The 19,528-nt window shown below is 37.1% G+C and overlaps 1 protein-coding gene across 1 annotated transcript in view; it reads left to right on the top strand.

Annotated features, from left to right (window-relative positions):
- SYNE3 (spectrin repeat containing nuclear envelope family member 3) overlaps positions 1-19,528 on the top strand; it is a 137,527-nt gene that overhangs the window by 9,975 nt on the left and 108,024 nt on the right. Inside the window, exon 2 of the mRNA XM_044664583.1 lies at positions 11,975-12,112. The gene's annotated coding sequence lies outside the window, so the exon portion shown is untranslated. The remainder of the gene's footprint in view (positions 1-11,974; positions 12,113-19,528) is intronic.

Raw genomic sequence — 19,528 nt, 5'->3', positions numbered from 1 at the left:
GTATTGTATCTTATTCGTTTATAAAAAGGCTTCATTACCAAAGGGTATCCCTATCACAAAAAAAAGATTAAAAATCCCTGGATTGGATTTGCAGTTGGCAGATCTGGGCCTGAATGTCCATGCTGCCTCCTACTTGCTCCTACCCTGGGTATCCCTAGTCAACTCACCTCGGATTTCTGGGTTGCTGTTTCCTCCTCCGACAAATGAAAATAAGGATAGGAACTACATCTCCGATTCCCTTATTACCCCGAGTCACAGTACTCTTAAGGTGAGGCATTCTATCCTCATTTTTTTTTTTTTAATCTCTTACTAAAGCATGAGTTTTGTTTGCATTTCGGACAAAGCTAAACTACTCCCAAGTGAAATTAGCTGAAATAATGTAGGCTGACTCATTCTAGGGCAGTTCTTTGTTTTTAAAGGAACTCCGCCTGATACAATGATGGGAGGATCTCTCCTCAGATGTCTACAAAATGAAACTTCAGCCAGCTGAGACTGATTATTAACTAAAAAATCAATCATTCTTGAGGAGAATGTTCCTTTCTCACTTTTCAGTGCTACTTAATCCTATTCTGCCCCCATGCAATCAAATTGATATAAGCTACCTTCCTCCCCTCTACATGCTGCTATGGCTGTAACAATGTAAAATGGCATATAACCATATCTATAACCATATATTTGTAGAGTGTTAACATTTGTAAATACTTGCACTTTTGATGCTCAAAATAAATCTGTCAAGTGAATAATGCAAGTCCTATTGTGCCCAATTTATGGATGAAGAAAATAAGGTTCAGAGATCATGTAGTTGTAGTGGGAAATACACTGGGGCTGGCACTAAAGACCTGGGTTCCCAGGCCGGCTTTGATATTTAATAGTTCTGTGATCCTAGGCAAGCCATTTAACTACTCTGAACCTCAATTTCATCATTCATAAAATGGGAGAAATTATACTTGTTCTACCTATCTCAAAGGTTTGCAAGGAGAGCTCTCTATAAACCTTACACTTCTATGGAAATGTGGATTCAGTTATTGCTTAAAGCTACTTAGCTTGTAAGTGAAGGACAGCAAGCACTTCATCTTCTGAGTTTTCCAGGGCTCTTTCCACTACATGAAACTGTTTCCACATAAATGAGTTGAAGACCTTGCCATAGAGGTATCCATTAAAAGAACTGATGATATTGTACAATTATACTAGGTTAGGGTGGGGAAGGTGACAGCCTTTTTTATGTTCTTGGTGTTTTATCATTCAAAAGTAGGATTACTGGGCAACCAGGTGGCTCAGTGGATTGAGAGCCAGACCTAGAGATGAGAGATCCGGGGTTCAAATCTGGTCTCAGACACTTCCTACCTGTGTGACTCTGGGCAAGTCACTTAACCCCCATTGTCTAGCCCTTACTGCTCTTCTGCCTTTTAACCAAAATACAGTAAGGAATCTTTTTTTTTTTTTTTTTTTTAAGTAAGATTAGATTTGTTTTGCTTGGGATGGAGCAAAGAACCAGGGTTAATGGTTAAATTAGGAGAAGAGAAAGGCTAAGACATGGATCAGCTATTCATCTAAAAAGGATATGGAAGTATTAGGTACCAAATCTCATATGAATTACCAAATAGAATAGTCAAAAAAGTTAAGGTGAATTTAGACCATGTTAAGAGAGGGTAAGAGTCCAGGACTAGTGATTTCATAGTTCTCTTGTACTCTGTCCTGGTCAAACTACACTTGTAATATTATGTTTAAGGTTAGGTAGGAAAGATAGTAATAAGTTGGATGACATCCAGAACAGGACATCCAGGATGGGAAGGGCTCAAATTCAATAAAGATTGGTTGAAGGAAGTGGAAATATTTAGACAGGATAAGAAAAGGCTTAGGGGTGATATAATAGCTGTCCCTGAGGACGTGAAAAACTACAGAAGCAAGAAAAATTGGAGGGGTTTTTTTGGTTTGAGTTCAGAAGGAAGAACATTGGATAGATACTACAAAGAGAAATTTTCAGGCTTTATGGAAAGAAATACTTGTTAATAATTAGAGATATCCCCGAGTGGAATGAACTAATGGGGAAGATCCTGTCATTAAGCAATGTCTAGATGACTATTTGTTGAATGTTTTATAGAGGGGAATCTTATTTAGATATGTGATTTGTACTAAACAGTCACAGAGTTCTTTTCTAGGTCTGAGATTCTGTGATTCTGTGAAATATATCAAGCAAATACTATATAATCTGAGCCTTTACTATGTTGTGAATATTCCAGTGTCTCTCTCATGTTCCTTAATCTCTACTACCTCTTGACCTAAACACAATCTTTCATGGTTTTGTCTTAAACTATCACAGACTTTTTCTTAGAAAATCTTATGTCCAACCTGATCTTTTTTATTTTTATTTTTTATTTTTTATTTATTTATTAGAAAAAAACAAACAAACAAACAAACAAAAAAAACCCTTACCTTCTGTCTTGGAGACAGAGTAAGGGCTAGGCAATGGGGGTTAAGTGACTTGCCCAGGGTCACAGAGCTGGGAAGTATCTGAGGCCAGATTTGAACCTTGGACCTCCCATTTCTAGGTCTGGCTCTCAATCCACTGAGCTACCCAGCTGCTCCCTCTGTTCTTTTTTTTTTTTAATTAAATATTTTATTTTTTTCCAGTTGAATGTAAAACCAATTTTTACCATTTGTTATTTTAAATTTCAAGTTCCAGATTCTCTTCCTCTCTTCCCCCCTCTTTGAGAAGGCAGATATATTTATATATATGTAATATATATTATATATCAATTGATATTGGTAATATATGTTTAGTCATGTAAAATGCATTTCCATATTAGTTGTATTATAGAAAAAAAATGCACAACCCCCCCACCCAAATTAAAGAATGTAAAAAATAATATGTTTTGATCTGCATTCAGATTCCATTAATTCTTTCTCTGGAAGTGGATAGCATTTTTTTAGAACATGAGTCCTTTAGAATTGTCTTGGATCATTGTATTGCTGAGGATAGCCAAATCATTTGCAGTTGATCATTATACAATATTGCTATTATTGTGTACAATTTTCTCTTGCTTCTGCTTACTTCATTTTGCATTGGTTCATGTAAGTCTTTTCAAGTTTTCCTGAAAGCATCCTGTTCATCATTTTTTATAACACAATAGTATTCTATCATAATCATATACCACAACTTTTTCAGCACAGCTTTTTCAGCCATTCTTCATCTGATGGACATCCCCTCAGTTTCCAGTTCCTTGACACCACAAAAAGAATTGCTATAAATATTTTTGCACATATCAATACATTTCATTTTTTTAAATCTCTTTAGGATTCAATCTTAATAGCAATTTTTCTGGGTCAAAGGGTCTGCCCAGTTTTATAGCCTTTGGGTTATAGATCCAAATTCCTCTCCAGAATGGTTAGATCAATTTACAACTCCACTAACAGTACATTAGTGTTCCAATTTTCCCACATCCCCTCCAGTTTTTGTCATTTTCCCTTTCATTTTCATTTTCTGTCATATTAATTTTATACCATCTCTTCTTTTTTATAGAGGAGGAAATTGAGGCTGAAAGCAGTTTTCTTCTTCAAAGTCAAATAGCCAATCAGTAGCTGAGCTGAGATTAGAACCCAGGCAGTCATTTAGCTCAGTTAACTAGAACTAATAATAATAATAATAATAATAATAATAATAATAATAATAATAATAATACCAGTACTGTGGGTGAAATTTTTGATTCAGCATCCATTCAATTTGCCTGGTTCTATCCTCTAATCCCTAACTCATGTCATGTCTCCTGTCTTGAAAACTCATGCCTTGGTTCCAGAACAAAGCCAGATTATAAGAATGGGTGAATTAGTGCAGGGCTGGCCTATCACTATTGGAAAAATAACTACATTTATGCTTTTTCTTATGGAGGGAAAGAAGAGTCAATCACATTGCACTAGATTATAGGATCCAGTTGGAAAGTGATCAGAGTTCATCCAGTTCACCTCTTTGATTTTATGAATGAAAAGCATGAAGCCCAAAGCAGCAGAAGAGGCCAACACACTGGTTAAACTATATTCTCTGCTTGTGAAGGGGAAAACATGATGCCTTTGGAGACTTGGGTTCAAATCCCAGTTCTAACACTTTTTTTTGTGACTCCGGGCAAGTCATTTAAATATCTCATTCTAAATTTCCTCATCTGTCAAATGGAATGAATAATTCTCCTGTTATCAGGCTTAGAGAGCTATTTTGAAGGAAATGATTTTTAAACCTTAAAGAATTTTAGAGCTGGAAAGGGCCTTATTTTCTTCATTTGTAAAAGGAGAGGATTAGACTGTGATCTCTGAGGCTAAGAAAGATGAAGTGATCTGTTGAAGATCACTCAAGTTAGTGGCAGGGCCAGGACTAGAAGTGAAGTCTCCTAATTCATAGGTTCATGTTCAACCTACTGAATTACATGCCTTCCCTTCTTCCTTTTTCAGCTATCTGTTTTCCAAACAAGAGCAGTTCTTGTTTTGCCCTGGCTACTTAGATCTGTTCTATACCTGGTCAGGTACATTGGGGATGCTATGAGTCACTTGGAAAGAAGTTAAGCAACCTCTTTACACACAGTGCCACTATCACCTATATAAATTGGTTTGTAATTCTTAAGGGATTTGTTGGACACAGCTGCTAATGAATCAACTCTTTGCCTATGTGGACAACACAGACAAACAAGTGACTTCACTGGTCCAGAAAAGAGTTACTGTACCAAAGAAGTCCTAAGTGTGTATTGTACCATCCATGATCCTGAGAGGGGTTAAAGCTGCATCACAGAATTCCATAGTGCCCCCCAGAACTCCCTGTGATACAGCTTTAACCCCTCTCAGGATCATGGATGTTACAGTATGTACCTGCAAATTTTGCCTACTGAAATTGGGTGACAGGACTCAGAGCTCCCCTAATGTAACCCTTTCGTTTTATAGATGAGGAAACTAAGACTAAGAGAAATGTGAAGGACCTTTTGTGATGCAATCATGCAGATTAACAGGTAACTGAGCTAAGGGGGGGGGGCGGGATATATTTTCAGTTCATTTTCCCCTTTAATTGGTTAATTTGTGAGAAAATCATTACCATCTTGGCCAATCAGTGCCAGTGCCAGATCCAATGTTAAACACTGGGAATAGGAGGAAAGGCAAACGTTCTCAAAAAGCTCACAGTCCAATAGGAGACAACTATGTGTAAATAACTAGGAAAGTACCAGATAAAGGCTGAGTAGATGGGAGGTAATCTTGGAGATGAAGGCAGTGGGTAAGGATAGGTGGAAGAAGGGTAGGAGAAGCCTCCTGCAGAAGGTGGAATTTGAATTGAGTCTTGAAGGAAGCCAGGGTAATTAAGAAGTAGATGTTAGGATGGAGGACATTCCAGGCTGGGGTTGGGGTGGGCAGCCAACTCAAAGGCATTCAGATAGGAGATGAAGGGTCATATAGAAAGAACAAGTAGGCTATTGTGGCTAGATTGTAGAGTCCGTGGAAAGCATTATGGTAGAAGACAACCAGAAAGTTAGGAAGGAGGTAAGTAAGCTGTGAAGAGCTTTAAATGCCCAGCAGAAGGCAATTAATTCCTTTCTTGATTTCAGTGTTCTATACCTGTTCTATACTCCAAAGAGCTATGGAATAATAGGTCCTTAGAGAGTGAGCTGAAGAGACCTTGAAGTTCATCCAGTCCACCCTTCCACCCCACCATCTTTTAAAGATGAGAAAACTGAGGCCCAGAGAGATTAAATGATTTGACCAAGATAACTGACAGAAGTAGGATTTGAACCTTTTTACTCTGATTCTTAAAGACTGGTAGCCAGTGGGTACAGGGTTTTGTTTTTTTTTTTAATATAAGGAGAAAATTAGGATCTTACCTGGAAGATCTTTTAGCCAGAAGTTTGTTAAATAAATAGAATATATAGGTAATATTTTTGAGTTGAAAGGGACCCCAAAATGCATCTGTTTTCAACTAAATCTTCAAGTAAGAACTGCTTCCTCCCACCATAGTATTCTTGCCCTTTGGGCTTTCCTGGTTCAGTCAATGGTCTAACCCAGTGATAGACAAACTACAGCCCCCTGAAATGTTCTATCCGGCCTCTCGACGTTATTTCTAATCTGACAAATACAATGAGTAGGATACAATAAAATGAAACTTCGAAAGAGTTGCCTTAGAAACAGACTGACAAATGAACATTTCCTTTCCTTTGGTCCCCTCTTTAAAAAATTTGCCTATCACTGGTCTAACCCATCTCTTCGTTGGACCCACCAGGCTCCTATGCCTCTAGGTCACAGTTTTGTGAGAGTTTAACTGATTATCGAATACCATAGCTCAGGCTATACCCCCAGAAGTCACAAGGACTGTGTTTGAACTCCAGCATTGCCCTTACCAAGGTCTTTCAGTAAGTTCCCTGAGCCTTACACTCTTCCTCCTCCCTATGATGGAGTAATAATACATCTAACCTAACTTACAGATGAATTAGGAGGATCAAATGAGTATGCAAAAGCTGTTTATATAATAATAATAATAATAATAAGTATCTAGATAAATATAATGATGCTTCACAGAATTATTTATTACAGGCTTTTTGGGTATAATGAGCTTCCTTAATGCCCTTATCAGCTGATTCTGTTTACAGCTGTTATTTACCCAAGACTTTTTTTGAAAGCACATCTCTCTTTTTCCCCTTGTTTAAACTTAGTTTCAGGTTATAGGAAGGACAACTGTAAAGAGACTTCTTTATTCTCTCATAGCACTAAGGAAAGAAGGAAAGAAGCATTTTTAAGCACCTACTATATATCAGATAATGTGCTAAGTCCTTTACAGATGTCATCTAATTTGAGCCTTACAACAACCCTAGGAGAGAGGTTTTATTATGATCCCCATTCTACAGTTAAGGAAACTGAGGCAAACAGAGGTTAAGTAACATAGCGAGGAAGTGTCTGAGGACATATTGGAACTCTGATATTCTTGACTGCCCACTTTGCATGTACAAATTTTAATTTGCATTGTAATTACTTACGACTCTACCATCCCTTCCTACTATATCAAAATAAGAGATTATGTCATCATTTTTTTTAAGGCGCCTAGGTGGTACAGGGCATAGAGTACTGGGGGGCTGTAGTCTGGAATATTTGAGTTCAAGTCCAACCTCTGACATTTACTGGGTGTCCCTAGACAAACCTCTGTCTGCCTCAGTTTCCTTAACTGTACATTGGGGATAATTACAGCACCTATCTCTTTTAGATGTTGTGAGAATCAAATGAGGTAATATTTGTAAAACGCTTAGCACAGCGCTTGGCACCTGGGAGTTACTAAAGAAATCCTTATTCCCTACAACTGGTCCAGGGCCCTGAAGGATATGCATTTAGAATTTGTTATTTTTGTTAAATGAATTCCACTTGTATAAGACAATGGTTAACAACTCATTTTTGTATAACTGCTGTTTCCTCACAACAACGCCTTGAGGAAGGCGTTGCAAGTATTATAATCTCTTTTTAGAAATGAGAAAATTTTGTGAGGATTGCTCCAGATTACTCAGCTGCCATGCATTAGTACTTCAGGAGAGCAACAGTCTTATTTCCTTGTACAAATTCAGCCTTTGACACATTAAATTAAAGAGACTTTTCAGTCTAACGTTAAACTTCCTGGAAGTGGAGAGAAAACTACTTCAGGGAAATAAGCCTTACTCAATTTTGTAGGGTGAAAATAGTGGGTTCCTGCCCATTAGATGTCTTCTGACAAAAACTAGAAAAGCCTTTGTTGAGGGTGTTGTGAAGAGCACTCAAAGTAAGACAAGCCTCCAAGGCCCAGTCAGATAGAATGTAAATGCCTTTGAAGGCACAGATTGTCTTTTTTTTCTTCCCTTTGTATCTCCTACCATGGAGCCTGGCCCACAGCAGGAGCTGAATACAGGCGTGTTAATTGATTCCAGCTCTGAGACTGTGTTTCTGTGATACTGTAATTGGCCTTGAGTTTCCTCTTGCCAACTAATTATTATTGAAGGTACCTTTCTTATTCCTTTGTTTATTTGTTTCAGAATGTTGTCTTTAGTTGAATTAACTCTTCAGATTATTAGTAAAGAAAATTGCTTCAGGCCTAACTGGTTTATACCTTTGATGTGTCCCGGGCTTTGATTGCACCTACACAAATGATGTCTTGTGAATACCTTGAAGGTGTTTCTGACTCAGAATTAGTGTGTGTGAACTGCCATTCCTCCAAAGGCTGCTTAACTCTTTATTAAGAGACATGAGGCCATCACTCATATTAATATGTATGGAAAAGGAAAATTAGGCAGGAAAGCAAGCTTGTAAAGGAAGATATTCATCAGCTCCTTGAAAAATATGTTTAAGATTGGCATATAGGGGGCAGCTGGGTAGCTCAGTGGAGTGAGTGTCAGGCCTAGAGATGGAAGGTCCTAGGTTCAAATCTGGCCTCAGACATGTCCCAGCTGTGTGACCCTGGGCAAGTCACTTGACCCCCATTGCCTACCCTTACCACTCTTCCACCTATGAGACAATACACCGAAGTACAAGGATTTAAAAAAAAATCTTTAAAAAAAAAAAAAGATTGGCATATATTTTCAAGAGCCAAGATGGTATAACTAATAGCCCTGGAATCTGGAGATTTGGTTTTGAGTCTGGACTATGTCACTCACTAGCTTTGTGACTTCTGGAGAGTCACTTAACCCTTCTGAGTCAGTTTTCACATCTATAAAATATAGTTGATGGTACATCCACTGCTCTCTCTTCAGAAAAATTGTGAAGTACCACAGAAGTGCAGGCAAGTAGGTGGCACAGTGGTTAGTGTGTGGGACGTGGAGGCAGGAAGACTTGAAGCCCCTTACTATCTGTGTGATCCTGGACAGTTCACTTAACCTGTGTCAGATTCAAATTCTTAAACTATAAAATGGAGATGATATTTTTGCATCATAAGGCTGATGGGATGATCAAAAGAGTTAATATTTGTAAAAGTGCTTTGTAAATCTTAAAATGCTCTAGAAATGTTAACCAACATGGTTACACCACTAAGATGTCTGCCCCTTTGGAATAGCAATTAATAGGAAACAAAGTAGAAAGACTTTATTTGACTCCGTAGAGATGTAAGGTATTTCCTTTCTGGAGTTACGTGACAATGGAGATTTTTAAGGAGACATCTTTGTAGTATAATGTGTGCTTTGCCAGAATTGTATACCCTTTATTCCTAATCTTTTTTTTAACTGGTAAAGAAAAGAATGTCAGTGTTATGTCTCCAAGTTAAAAATCTCATGATTCATCTTTCTTTACCACATTTTCTAAAATAATTATAATAGCTAACATTTACATAGCATTTGTTATTTGCCAGGCACTGTGCTAAGCCCTTTATAATTATTACATTGTTTCACTCTCACAACTATGGAAGGTAGGTACTATTATTATCTGCATTTAATAGATAAGGAAACTGAGGAAGACGAAGTTAAATGACTTGTAGCTAATGTTTACATAGGATTTACTATGTGCCAGACACTGTGCTAAACGCTTTATAATTATTATCCTATTTGATCCTCACAACAACCCTGGGAGATAGGTATTATTATTTCTCCCATTTTACAGATGAGGAAACTGTGGCAGAAGTTGTGATTTGCCCTCCATTACACAGCTGGTGTCTGACACTAGATTCTGAATGAAGATCTTGTCTCCAAGTCCACTGTGCCACCTGTTTGCCTTATTTTCTACATACAATTTGATGGCAACAACTCTACGAAGCAGATAGTGTAAACATTATTCTCTCCATCTTATAGGGGATGAAACAGCCTTTAACTGGTGGAAATGAGTTATCCGGAATCACAGATGAGTGTCGGAATCAGGATCCAAAACCCATTTTCTTGGTTTCCACTGGCACCAAGTTGCCTGGAACCGTAGTGCAGTGTGCCATGATACCCAGGAACATTTGATAATTCAATTCAACAAATGTTTATTATGCCTGCTGGTTCAGTGGAGAACCCTGTGCTAGGAGAATTGAGAGATAACAAAGTTTGGTTAATACAATAACCCCAAAGGCACCTTTTGCTTGTGGATAGTAGAAGTTTAAAATTAACTCATTAATCAGAGACTGAATGGTTGGAGAGTTTGGTAATGAGATTAAAGCTCTTCAGATTAGAGCCGGTCACTTCAGAGTTTTCTCTGCCTTGTGTTCACCCTTGGTCAGTTGTGCCCCCTCTTTCTGATTTAGAATGGCCTTGGGTGGATGAAGGCTCTCTATGCCAAGTATGGTCCAGGTAGTCTCCTAGGAGCCCTTCAGGGGTAACCCCTGGCTCCTTTCCCCCTTTCCTGCCTCCTCCTATGTGTTGTCTCTCTTTAGGTTAGGGAATTTACAATCCAATGGAGTAAGGGACTATCTTTTATTAATTCTGCCTCCAGTGCTTAGCACAGCACCTGGCACATAGAAGGCATTTCATTCATGTGTATTGGATTGGATTCATGGAAATCCCAATGAGAATTCTATTTTCTTTTTAAACCCTTAACTTCTGTGTATTGGTTCATAGGTGGAAGAGTGGTAAGGGTGGGCAATGAAGGTCAAGTGACTTGCCCAGGGTCACACAGCTGGGAAGTGTCTGAGGCCAGATTTGAACCTAGGACCTCCCATCTCTAGGCCTGGCTCTCAATTCACTGAGCTACCCACCAAAGAGAATTCTAAGAGAAAATGTTATCATGATCACAATGAGTTCATCTGGGGTAGGCTTGTGAATAAGACTTCCTAGCTAACTTCAAGTCCTGCCTGCTGCTTTCATGCCTCTGTATGTCCAGGTGCTTAGAGGACTGGCTCCCTGTATTAACTGTTGTTTTTGTTGTTATTGTTTTTGTTTTTAATGGAATACCCTTTCTTTTGCTTATCAGGTCCTATTTCTTACGTAATTTCAGGTGGTTTATTCAGCCTGCTTTCTGCCTCAGGTTTTCTGTAAAATGGACAAAAATGTATAGCACTTCTCAACTATTAACTCAGCAGCTGTTTATCTTACAATATGTTTATAGCCAGGCATGTAAAGTAGGGGATAACAAAGCCTTTTGTTAACTCTTTCAAGGCAGTTACAATAATAAGAGCCTATTGTTCTAATGAGCACCAGATATGGAGACAAAAAACTAGGTTTCAAATCCTTGCTTTGTCCCTGAGTAACCTTGGGTGAGTTACTTAATTTCTCTGGTCTCATTAAATTCATCTGTAGCATATGATCCCTAAGGCCGGGATTCTTATCCCAGAGTCCATGAACTTGCCTGTTTATTTATTTGTTTTTTTAGGATACTAAGTATCCCTTGTAAGGCAGAGTGGTATGAACTAGGCAATTGGGGTTAAGTGACTTGCCCAAGGTTACACAGCTAGGAAGTGTAAATTGGCTGTTGAAAAACATTTTTTCCTAACTTTATTTCTGCATAATTGGTTTCCTTTGGTTTCCATTTTATGCATTCAATGCCATTATTCTTCAAATAAAATCATTTCTTCAAAATAAAAATAAAAATATAATCTAGTAAAAAAAATTATTCTGAGAAAGGGGTTCATGGGCTTTAACAGATTGCCAGAGGTCTGTGACACACAAGACGTTTAAGATCTCAGACTCAAAAGTCTTTTCTAGCTCTTCATGGAATCATTTTAAGGTTTATAAAGCACTTTGCTTGTAACAAGGCTGTGAGGCAGCCAGCATTACTGCTGTTTTAACATGAACAATAATTTGCCTACTATGTGGTCTGTATTCCAAAGAGATCAAAGAAAACCCCAGCCTGTTGAGAAAGGTGTCAATCAGTCAAATAATGGGCATTCATTAAGCACCTGTTCTGGTGTTGTGCTAGGTGCTAAGGATACAAAAAATGAAATATTTCTTTCTCTTTTTTTAAATATTTTTCCATGTTTACATGATTCGTTTTCTTTTCCTCCCCTTTTCCCTCTCCCCTTCGGGAGCCAATAAGCCCTTTCCAATGGGTTATACAAATGTGAAACATTTCTTAATCCAAATAAATTCTACTGATTTTACAGATGAGGGAACTTAGAAAAAATGAATTGATTTGCTACATCTCCAGCAAGTGTCAGAGCTGCAACCAGGTCTCCTGAATCCGGGCCCTGCACTTCTTCCCACTCTCACAGCCTCTTCAGTTGGGGAGACAGAACTAACAGGTATGAAACAATTAGGCAACAGTACAAGATAAGACAGTCTATGATTAGTGACTGAATATGTGACACAGATCATTTTTATGGCTTATCGTGGGTCTAATTGATAGGATGACACAGAAGAAATAATATCTAATTAGGGCCTGGAAGAAGGATTCATTTTTTTTTTCTATGCTACAGTTTGTGACCTTTAATAAAGCTGTCTATCGGAAAGATGATAATCTAGAGATGTCTGGTCCAGTCCTTTCATTTTGCAGATGAGGAAACTAAGGCCAAAAAATATTAAGCGGTTGTCCAACTGTCAGATAGCTAGCTAAATGGTTGAGTTAGTGTTATTCATTCTTAGAATACTTTGTTGTTATAGAGCCAGAACATACTTATTGGTTAAATTTTTTTTCTAAATCCTTACTTCTGTCTTAGAATCTGGGTTTAGAATTCTTTTTTATAATCTATATTAGAAACCTGGGTTTCAATCTTTGGCTCAGCTCTTTACAACTAATCAATCAATAAGTATTTTTTTTTTGCTTTTAATATAATTTTTAAAAATATTTTTTCATGGTTATATGATTCTTGTTCTCTCCTTCCCCTCTTCCCTCCTACCAGCTGACAAGCAATTTCACTGGGTTATACATATTTTATCCCTCAAAATCCTTTCCATATTATTCATTTTAATAATAGAATAATCTTTTAAAACAAAAACCTCAGAATATATACTCATATAAACAAATGACAAATCACATCTTTTCTTCTGCATTTCTACTCCCACATTTCTTTTTCTAGATATGGATAGCATTCTTTCCCATAAGTCACTCAGAGTTGTCCTGGATCATTACATTGCTTTTAGTAGCAAAGTTAATTACATTTGATTGTTCCACAGTATTTCAATTACTATATAAAATGTTCTCCTGGTTCTGTTTATTTTATTCCACATCAATTTATTTGGGTTAAAAGTATATTTTAAAATTTAATTAACTATTTCCTAATTACATAGTTTTAAATTTAAGATTAATTTTTAAAAATTATAAGTTCCAAATTCTCTTTCTTCTTTATGTGTCTCCCTCATCCCTTGAGAAAGATAAACAATATTATATAAGTATTACATGTGAAGTCATACAAAACATATTTCCATGCTATATAAGTTTACAAAAACAAAACAATGAAAATTAAGAAATATATACAAAGTGAAAAAATATACCCGTCTTCGGAATTCATCAGTTCCATCTTTGGAGTTTTATAGCTTTCTTTCATCATGGGTTCCTTTGGAACTGTCTTAAATCATTGCCTTGATCAGAGTAGCTATATCTTTCACAGCTGATCATCCTTTCACCATTGCTGTTGCTGTGTACAAGGTTCTGATTCCATTCACTTTAATTTGTATCAGTTCACAAATCTTCCCACATTTTCTGAACCATCCTATTCATTATTTCTTATAAAACAATAGTATCCCATCATAATCATTTACTACAACTTGTCCAGCCATTCCTCAAATATTGGATATCCTCTAAATTTTCAGTTCTTTGCCAACACAAAAAGGAACTTCTATAAACATTTTGGTATAAATAGTTTTTTTCCCCTTTTTTCTTTGATCTCTTTGGGATATCGACCTACTGGTGCTTTTGCTGTGTCAAAGGGTAAGCAAAATTTTATAGCCCTTTGGCTTTGGCTCCAAATTCAACCATAATGGTTGAATCAGTTCACAACTCCTCCAACAGTACATTTGTCCCAATTTTGCCAGATCCCTCCCAGCATTTGCCATTTTCCTTTTCGTTAGCCAGTATGATAGGTATGAGGTAATAATAATTTAGAGGTATTTGAATTTGCATTTCTGTAATCAAAAGTGATTTAGAGTTTTTTTACATGACTATTGGTAGCTTTGATTGCATCTGAAAACTTTCTGTTCATATCCTTTAATCATTTATTATTTGCAGAATGACATATTTTTTACAAATTTGGTTCAGTTCTCTATATATTTGAAAAATTAGACCTTTATCAGAGAAACTTGCTGTGAAACTTTTCTCCTAGTTTTCTGCTTTCCTTCTAATTTTGGCTTGCATTGGTTTTATTTGTGCAAAAAATTTTAATTTGATGTAACCAAAATTATCTATTTTGTATCCTGTAATGCTCTCGATCTCTTGCTTGGTCATAAATTCTTCCCTTATCCATAGATCTGACAGGTGAACTAGTCCATATTTCTTTAATTTTACAACTTGAATATAATATTGAATAATAGAGGTGATAATGGACATATTCATTTCACCTCTGTTCTTATTGGAAAAGCTTCAAGTTTATCCCTATTACAGATAATGCTTGCTCTTGGTTTTAGATAGGTACTATGTTTTATTTTAATTTTATTTATTTTAAAACCCTTACCTTCCATCTTAGAATCAATACTGGGTATTGGTTCTAAGGCAGAAGAATGATAAGGGCTAGGCAATGGGGGTTAAGTGACTTGCCCAGGGTTACAGTTAGGAAGTGTCTGAGGCCAGATTTGAACCCAGGACCTTCCATCTCTGGGCCTGACTCTCAATCCACTGAGCCACCCAGATGCCCCTATTTATTATTTTAAAAGACTCTGGGGGCATCTAAGTGGCTCAGTGGATTGAGAGCCAGGCTTAGAGACAGGAGGTCATGGGTTCAAATATGACCTTAGACACTGCCTAGCTGTGTGACCCTGGGCAAGTCACTTAACCTCCATTGCCTAGGTCTTACTGCTCTTCTGCTTTGGAACCAATACACAATATTAATTCTTTTTTTTTTCCTTTTTTTTTTTTTGAAAATATGCAAAATTTATACATCTATTTGTATATGTATAATATTTTTCTCATTCAAAGGATCACAATATTAATTCTAAGGCAGAAGGTAAGGGTTTTCTAAAAAGAAAGAAAGACTCCATTGATTCCCTTGCATTCTAGTGATTTTAATAGGAATGGGTGTTATATTTTGTCAAAAGCTTTTTCTGTATCTATTAATGCTTATTGATTGATTGCCACATTATTACCAGTCCTGTGACTCTCAATCTTAATTTACTTATAGGTAAAAAGGGAGATTAAATTTCACTATGATGTATTCCTCCCAGACTTGCTATCTTATTCAAAAGAGGTCACATAAAAATTAAAGGTACTAATGCAGTAAATAGAGGGAAATATAAAAGAAATGGAAAAAGTCAGAATATTGAGGTTCCCTTGTGACCTGATTCCTTAGGAATGATGGTCGTCTTTTGCAATCTCTATCTGTTGAGTTATTGGAGGAGAAAAAAAAAAGCCTTTTCTGTCATTTTATGCAATAGAGCACATTTGAAAGACAACCGTCTTTCAACTTAGACTTAGACTTAGGAAGTCTGGATTTGAATCCTGACCCTGACAATTGCTAACCATGTAACCCACAATAAGTCATTTCTCAGAGTCTGAGTTTCCTCAATTGTAAAGTGAGGGAAAAAATAACTACTCTAGATATGGCTGGGTGGTTTCTCACAAACCTTACAGAATTATGTAAATACTAATATTATCATTATTACCTTTCTCCTAGGATTGTCATGAGGAAAGTCCTCTGTCAACTTTATAGTGTTATATAAATGTGTTTTTATTATTTTCTTGGAAGTTCTACTCCAATAAACCACTAAACCTTGGCGGGCTTTAGTTTCTTCAACTGTAAAATGAAGAAGTTGGACTAGATGACCTCTAAGGTCTCTACCAATCCTAATCTCTAATACTGTGATTTTATATACATGCATTTTTTAGAAGTCAAAGATCCCTGTAAGAATGGAGATAAGTAAATATTCTGTGGCACTGTTATTATTCTTTTATTATAGGACTGTTTTGAATAGTTCTAGCGTCAGTGGCAGAGGAAATGCTGACTTGGCCAGTATAAAATGGCGCCCCATTCTGAGAGTCAGAAGGCTTGTGTTATGAAAGGGTGGTGCTGGCCTTATTGTTTAATGTGGTAAAACCCCTTGGGCTGTGGCATTTGGATTGCATGGGAAACATCTGATGTTTCAGGAAGGGGGTTGATGAAAATATTGTTGTCTGAGAGGGAGATACACATTTTTAAAAGGCAAAATAGTACTTTCTAAAAGTCTGGGTGTGGGTTGTGTTTTTTTCCCCTGATGGGTTACTCCAGACCTTTCTCTCTTCCAGTGCTCACTCTTCTCTTCTCCTCATTCCTGCCCCAATCAAAGGATTTAGATTTGGAGTATCCCTTAATTTAGAGCCATATAATCTAACTCTTTCATTTTTCCAATGAGGAAACTGAGACCTATCAAATTTAAGTCACTTGCCTTAGATCCCCCAGGCTGTAAGCAGCATCTGAGCCCTTCTCTCTATTCACACCTAGTATCTTAATTCAAGCCCTCATCACCTCTTGCCTAGATTGTTGTTGCATCAGCCTGTTAATTGGTCTTCCTTCCTCCAGTCACCCACATATTCCAGAATCTCCTCCACACTTCTGCCAAAGTACTTTCCTTTATGTGTAGATCTGACTATGTGACCTCCTACTCAATCCCCTCCAGTGATTCCCTAGTGCCTCTAGGATAAAATACAAATTCCTTTGTTTTTTCAACTTTTGGAGCCTTCTATCCCCATTGGAGAGTATCATTGCTCCTCCATCATGAGATCCAGACAAACTGTCTTTTTCTCTGTTCCTCACACATAATACTTATCTCCCGTCTCTGAACCTTTGCCACTGACCCTCTGTTATGTCTGGAAATTACTCTCCTAACCTCTACTTCACAGTCCCACTTTGCCTTTAAAGCGCTATCTTTTGCATGAAGTTATATCTGATCCTCCCACTAGTTAATGCCTTCTTTTCTCTCAATCAACCTTGAACCTTGTACTTTATGTACTTACTTCATATTTATTCTGTATATACTTATATATGACCTTCCTGTCTCCTGTTAGAATAGAATTTGTGGTCTGTAGGAATCATTTCATTTTTTGTATTTATTTATCCAGCATCAAGCACCATGTCTGGTATATAGTAAGCAATTAAAAAATACTTGTTGTGGCAGTTTGGTGGCTTAGGGGATACAGAGCCAAGACTGAAGATGGGAGATCTTGGGTTTAAATCTGGCCTCAAATACTTCTTAGCTGTGTGATCCTGAGTAAGTCACTTAACCTCATTTGCCTAGCCTTTATCATTCTTTTTTGGAACTGATACTCAACATTGATTCTAAGACAGAAGTTGAGGATTAAAAAAAATACTTGTTGATTGATTGGTTCTGCTACTTAAACCAATTTTTCAATCAATGTCAGAAACTCAGGTCCTTGACTCTTAGATTAGTGTTCTTTCCAATATGCCTTTTTATACAATGAGGATTTTGGAATCTTGCCTTATATAATTTGCTGCTTTATTGAGCTATGGACCTATTTTTAGCAGTCTAATGAATTATCTTTCTGACTCTACAGATGACTTTAAAAAGTGGAAATATTTGAGAAACTTTTATACTTTTTATGTCTTTTATACTTGCTGCTGAGTACTTCCATTTGATAGCAGGAGTTCTTAACCATTTTGTTTTTGTTTGTTGTGAACCCCTTTGGGAGTCTATTTTAAGTCTATAGACTCTTTCTCAGAGTCATGTTTTTAAAAGAATAAAACAAATAATAGACTTATAAAGGAAGCCATTTCCATTGGAATGTAATCAAAATATTGAAAAGCCAAGTTTCACAGACCCTAGGTTAAGAACCCATGCTATAATGGTGAACCTTTTAGAGACTGAGTACCCAAACTAAAACCTTCACACTGCTTGTGAACCACCACACACACACCCCTTCCACCTTACCCCAGACAGGGGAGGAAGGAAATGCTCCCATTGGGCTGCTGGGTAGAGGGGCAGGTCATGAGAGAAATGTCTTCAGGCATACGTGAAGAGTGGGAGGGAGAACAGTTTCTTCTGGCATGAATGCCATAGGTTTGCTGACATGGTTATAGACTGACAAAAGATTTTTTTTAGTGCTTTGGTAGGGGATAGCATATATCAGACTCCTTTTTAACCTTCTTGTCATTTTTTTATTTCCATAAAGAAAAATGAAGGTCATAAGCATAATTATCCAAACAAATTAATGACTAACCCTCTTCTATATATAGAATAAAATAGTTTTAGGGTTAATGACTAAAAAAATGCTTTTGAGTTCTCCAGATAAGAATTAGTGCCACATGCAAATAAAAGGCTAACCTGAGTTTGCGCTTGGGTGAATGATTGATTCTTTTGCCCAACTGTCCTTATAGCAATGAGCTTGAGAAATAGAGATTTTCTTCAGTCAGGTGACTCTTACTAGAGATGTGGCATGCAGTCTGAATTCTTAGAGAATTTAGCCTACAAAGTGCTGGACTGGCTTCTGGAAAATTTTTTTAGAGACACTGGTACCCCAACCTATATACGGAACTTCAGATAGAGTCTGCCCCAGTCAGAACACATGGTGAATAATCTCTCTTACCTAGATCCTAGATTTCTATTAATTCATTCTAAGGTTGCATTAAGAGGTAGCAGAATGTAAAGGATATTGAACTGGCCTTAGGAGTCTCCCCTCTGACCTATACTGATTGTGTGATCCTGGGCAAGCCACTTAACCTCTTAATGCCTCAAGCAACTTTATTCTTTTTCTCTCCTCTTTTTCTTTGTCTCTCTCTGTCTCTGTCTGTCTGTCTCTCTCTTCTCACTTTCTCTTTCTCTTTTTTTCTTTTTTTCCTTCTATACCAGTTCTAAGGATCTTCCAGTCCCGGCTCAGGAAATTTTCTAAGACTAAGTTGCAAAAAGAGTCTGCTTTGGTAGAGGAAGATCTTCCTTAGTAGTTTTTTATGTTTATGAAATCTCAGAATCAATTTTTAAAAACTACATTGTTGATATATTGATCTATATCCAACTCATAGAGTACTTGAGCCCTGAGAACTAGAAGGAGTCTTAGAAACACTTTCTCCAACATAGAATTCATAATTTCCCAGCTAGAGCTGTTTAAAAAAAAAAACACACACAACAAAAACTGCCACCTTAGAATCACAGAATATGTCAGAGTTGGAAACTTTCCATGACATCTCAGGTGAAAGTGAGCTTTCCTTCCTCAGATTTCTTTGTGGCATTTTGCCTGCTACTTTCTTTTATACTTAAACTCCTTGCTATCACAATTAAAGTTAATTGTTTATGTCTCCTCTCTCCCTCTCCAACCATCTGCCCCACATTGGACTGTAATAGATCTCCTTGAGAATCTTTCAAAAGAGGACATTTTTGATACAAGTTCGTATCGAATTTCGCTCAAAGGCACCACAGAATCATATGGAATATGGAACGTTGGAACCAAAATGTGCTTCAGAATCATAGAACTCAGGAATGTCAGAGTTTAGGCAGTATCTACTCCCTTACGTTAGAGGGGAAGATTTGTTCTATTTGGGGAGGAAGGAAGATGGGATATTTCTTTTTATAACCTCCTGGTATAA

Source organism: Gracilinanus agilis, chromosome 2 (assembly GCF_016433145.1).
Source record: "Gracilinanus agilis isolate LMUSP501 chromosome 2, AgileGrace, whole genome shotgun sequence".
In the NCBI taxonomy this organism is placed as follows: domain Eukaryota; kingdom Metazoa; phylum Chordata; class Mammalia; order Didelphimorphia; family Didelphidae; genus Gracilinanus; species Gracilinanus agilis.
The sequence above is the reverse complement of the archived record's forward strand: the minus strand, read 5'-3'. Positions and strand labels throughout refer to the sequence as shown.